This window comes from Podarcis muralis, chromosome 1, assembly GCF_964188315.1.
Source record: "Podarcis muralis chromosome 1, rPodMur119.hap1.1, whole genome shotgun sequence".
Classification (NCBI taxonomy): Eukaryota; Metazoa; Chordata; class Lepidosauria; order Squamata; family Lacertidae; genus Podarcis; species Podarcis muralis.
In genome coordinates, this window is record NC_135655.1 from 124,058,508 (window position 1) to 124,063,802 (window position 5,295).

The window sequence follows — 5,295 nt, forward strand, 5'->3', positions numbered from 1 at the left end:
AATGCTGTTGACTGTTGTTAAAATGTGAAATGTTGATCTTGTAAATACCTGCCAGAGAGAGAATATTTTAAATCATTGTAAATAGAGGTGTATAAAATTGAAACAAATCTGCAATGCAGAAAAGATATATATATATAAATAAATATATAAAGATGTTTAAATAAATATTGTGCTGTTTCTGGAAAAATGTGGCACTGTTGTATTTCTTCCCCAATTTTGCTTTACATCCCTTAGAATGAAGAGAAGCTGCTGCAAAGAGAGCTTTTCTTTTGTTGGGCTTTTTTTTAATTTAAAAAAATTGCCCCAAGCTCTTGTGGTTGTTTTTTTTTTGCAAAAGCGCAAATAAATTGGACATTTTTTTAGCTATTTTAAGGGAAACCGGCAAAAATGACACTACCGACATCGGATTTCCGCAGACACTGCTTTTGACTGTGATATTCTGGTTATGTCCGGGAAATTCCGGACATATGGCAACTCCAGGTCTTTCATTGGCCATTCAGAAATACTTTTTGCTCTTAAGCCTACCCCTCAAAACTGGTGGGACACAGTGACAGAAGTATATTTTTATCTCTTGCTGCAGAATTCCCTGATCCATGGAAAGGTAATGTGCAGAGGGAAAGATTGTAACAGTCAGACATACAATGTATGTAAAACTTTCATCTCACAATGTGCTTTATTCCAGTTCCTTTAACTAATTCAAATATATGTGAACTCTGTGGTTTAAAAACAAAATTAACCAAGTTAGAGAAATTCAGATAATCTGTCAAAAATAAGTGTATTAGTATCTCACCTTCCTTCATTTAGGATTAGAGGATTTTGACTATTTGCATTCAACCATCATGAAAACGGACACACTGAAAGATGGGGAGCTTAAAAACACTGATGCATAATCCAGAAGGCACTTTTTATCAGAGCAACGTTTTTAACAGGAGCAATTCAGATGTCAAATTATAATTTCAGCCTAATCATATTTCTATCCTGCTCAAGAGGGCTTTCACTCAGAATTTTGTCCTCTACAGCATGAAGTAAATATATGTATATCCTGCCTTCTTGTGGCATAATCTTCGTAAAGTGGCTTATATATCAAACAATAAGAAGCCAGTAAATTAAAAATAATTAAATCTCAAGAATCGTAATTTAAAAGCTAGGAGAAGTAGCATTAAAATTTGCTTAAAAGTCATCATTTCTGTGGCCATATGTACTTCCTGGGGGAGTCCCAAAGGTATGGGCTATCAAGAACCCTGGAATTTTGTCAGAGATGGCACCAGATAGGTGCTAATAATAATAATAATAATAATAATAATAATAATAATATTCTAAGCAATGTTTACATAGCATTTTTTTCCTTTGTTACAACGATATAATTTCTGACTTATTAATAGTTTTTTTTCTTGTGTGTAGATCCATCCCATGTGTTATACTATTAACCCATATCCACATTTTCCAGCCTGCCACCTTTATCTACTGTTGCTCAGTCAACAGCTGTTCCCAGTTGCAAAGCAAGTACAGTGGTACCTCGGGTTAAGAACTTAATTCGTTCCGGAGGTCCGTTCTTAACCTGAAACTGTTCTTAACCTGAAGCACCACTTTAGCTAATGGGGCCTCTCGCTGCCGCCGCGCAATTTCTGTTCTCATCCTGAAGCAAAGTTCTTAGCCCGAGGTACTATTTCTGGGTTAGCGGAGTCTGTAACCTGAAGCATATGTAACCTGAAGCGTATGTAACCTGAGGTACCACTGTACAGGCAACCCTTGATTTGTGTGGGGTTGCATTCTAGGTCATTCTGTGCGACAGCAGAGCGTGCCTAAGCCGGTACTGCCCCCTTTTCTGGCCATTTCTGGGTCGCCATGATGTGTGTGTGCACAGTCATGCACATATTGAATGTACGTGAATCGGTCATTGCCTATATCTAATATCTGGGTACTTTTCCTGGAGGTGTGAGGTAAGGATGTCTACTGCCTTAAGGGGGTGATTGCATAACCGAAAATAACAAATTGCTTCCCTTGTCAGTCACATTTTTATCTGCTAAAAACCATTGGTCACCTGAAACATAGATTTCAACATAGGTGATTTCTGGGACACATTAACCCCATTTTGTGTGATAATTTTTTGTCAGTTACATTATCACTAATTAGTAGATTTTGCCCTGCTGTTCAAAAAAGAATTCCCCTATCTTTAGGGAATTACACAGGGAATAATCTAATATATATAACAGAATCATAAAATGGTGAAAATTGCATAGTTTGAAGGCAACATCTAGTTAATAAATAGGCTCACTATTTTTAATGTGGATTCAGGTAGGTAGCAGTGTTGGTCTGATGCAGTCAAAATAAAAAATTGTCCAGTAGCACCTTGTTGTTGCTTAGTCCCTTAGTCGTGCCCGACTCTTTGTGACTCCCCTGACCAGAGCACGCCAGGGACTCCTGTCTTCCAGTGCCTCCCACAGTTTGGTCAAACTCATGTTCGTAGCTTCGAGAACACTGTCCAACCAACTTGTCCTCTCTCACTGCCTCCATTTCTTCCCCTTCTATTTGCCAGGAGGTGATGGGACCAGTGGCCATGATCTTCTTTTTTTTGATGTTGAGCTTCAAACCATATTTTGCGCTCTCCTCTTTCACCCTCATTAAAAGGTTCTTTAATTCCTCCTCACTTTCTGCCATCAAGGTTGTGTCATCTGCATATCTGAGGTTGTTGATATTTCTTCCGGCAATCTTAATTCCAGCTAGGGATTCATCCAGCCCAGCCTTTCACATGATGAATACTGCATATGTTAAATAAGCAGGGAGACAATATACACCTTAGAACCAACTAAGTTTGTTCTGGGTATAAGCTTTCATGTGCATGCACACTTCTTCAGATACCTGAAGTATCTGAGGTACCTTGGTATCTGAAGAAGTGTGCATGCACATGAAAGCTTATAGCCAGAACAAACTTAGTTGGTCTCTAAGGTGCTACTGGACAATTTTTTTTTAAATGTGCTGGTTTGCAGCTGTGGGGAAAGCATCTCTTAAGGACATTGGAAATGGGTCCACATTTCAAGCTTCCTAGCCGAATTTTGTCCAGATTAGATATTTGCTCCAAATAGCATTTTTTGGACAGCCTTGTATTTGCTATAATTGCAGCCAGCAGAAAATCAAAGCGCTGTGAACACCGAACAATATTTTTTAAAAAACGCTTATTTGTCATTCAAGCGAGTTTTTAAATAGTTCTTGGTAAGCACTGCCACCTTGTGCTGAAACACAAACTAGCACCTTCCTTTAAAGATTGCCACTTTTGAATGAACAAGAAGCCAACAATAATGCTGATGTAGTTCCCCAGGTTCTTACTTGCTTGGCTGGAAATGCTAAGAAAGAAGGTAAGTTCCTATATTCCTCAACCCCAAATGCCACAAATGTCTGGCAAGCTCTTGAGTTCTTTAGATGCTATGCAAGGTAAAGGGGAATCTTTCATTGTGCTAAGGATTTTGCTTTAAACACTTCAAGTGCTGCTGCTGCTGCTGATGATGATGAAAACTGGCTCCCCATTTTTCACATGCTCCCCCAGGGAGGCTTGCCTGGCGGCCTCCTGACACAATTTTAGGCACCAGGCGAAAACGTTTCCTGATAACCAGGCCTTTGGCTATTTAAACCGATGGCCTTTTAAAGTGGAGCAAGGTGTGTGTGGGGGGGGGGGGTTGTTTTGTTATTACGTTGTGTATGCCTGTTGTCTTTGTCCATGGAGTATTCTTGGCAGGGATACTGGAGTGGCTTGCCAGTTCCTGCTCCAGGTGGATCACGTTTGGTCAGAACTCTCCACTATGACCTGTCCATCTTGGGTGGCCCTGCACGGCATAGCTCATAGCTTCTCTGAGTTATTCAAGCCCCTTCGCCACGGCAAGGCAGTGATCCATTTGGGAGAAAAGTAATGACAAACCTAGACAGCATCTTCAAAAGCAGAGACATCACCTTGCCGACAGCGGTCCGTATAGTTAAAGCTATGGTTTTCCCAGTAGCGATGTATGGAAGTGAGAGCTGGACCATAAAGAAGGCTGATCGCTGAAGAATTGATGCTTTTGAATTGTGGTGCTGGAGGAGACTCTTGAGAGTCCCATGGACTGCAAGAGGATCAAACCTGTCCATTCTGAAGGAAATCAGCCCTGAGTGCTCACTGGAAGGACAGATCCTGAAGCTGAGGCTCCAATACAGTGGTACCTCTAGATACAAACAGGATCCGTTCTGGAGCCGCGTTCGCATCTAGAGGTAAACGTAACTAGTGACGTCACCTCTGCGCATGCACACATCGCTTTTCACCGCTTCTGTGCATGTGTGTGACGTCATTTTTAGCATCTGTGTATGCGCAAGCGGCAAAACCTGGAAGTAACGCGCTCCGTAGAGCGCAACTCGAACGCGCTCAACTCGAAGCGTATTCAACCCGAGGTATGACTGTACTTTGGCCACCTCATGAGAAGAGAAGACTCCTTGGAAAAGACCCTGATGTTGGGAAAGAGAAGGGGACGACAGAGGACGAGATGGTTGGATAGTGTTCTTGAAGCTACCAGCATGAGTTTGACCAAACTGCGGGAGGCAATGGAAGACAGAAGTGCCTGGCGTGCTCTGGTCCATGGGGTCACGAAGAGTTGGGCATGACTAAAGACTAAACAACAACCATCCCAAATGCCACAAGTGTCTGGCAAGCTCTCGAGTTCTTTAGATGCTATGCAAGGTAAAGGGGAATCTTTCATTGTGCTAAGGGCTGATATGATAATGATGATGAAGAAGAAAAGTGGCTCCCCATTTTTCACATGCTCCCCGGGGGAGGCTCGCCTGGCAGCCTCCTGACACAATTTTAGGCGCCTGGCGAAAACGTTTCCTGATAATCAGGCTTTTGGCTTTTTAAACTGGGGCGAGGTGTGGGGGGGTTGTTTGTTTTGTTATTACGTTGTGCATTTTTGCGTGTATTTTTACGTTGTGTATTTTTGCGCTTTTATACTGTAAGCCGCCTTGTGAATTTGATATTTTTAAAAAAGGCCCAGAGGCTTGCTAGACCCGAACCCGCTTCGCAGTTTGTCACTGCAGGCCTTGGGAAGGGGAACCGAGCTGCCACGGAGGCTGAACTCCGCCAGAGGCCTGGTCAGAGCGCCGCCGGTACGCGCAGACTCCCTGCGCCTTTCGTTCGCCTCACAACAGCGCCTTTCCTCGCGGGGCGGAGTGAAGGGAAGGGGAGCCAATCGGCTCTAAGGAACGGGAACCCAATCGCAAAGCCGAGCGTTAGGTTTCCCCCTATGGGAAGGCGGCGGCCAGCCCGGCCCCGGCCTATCA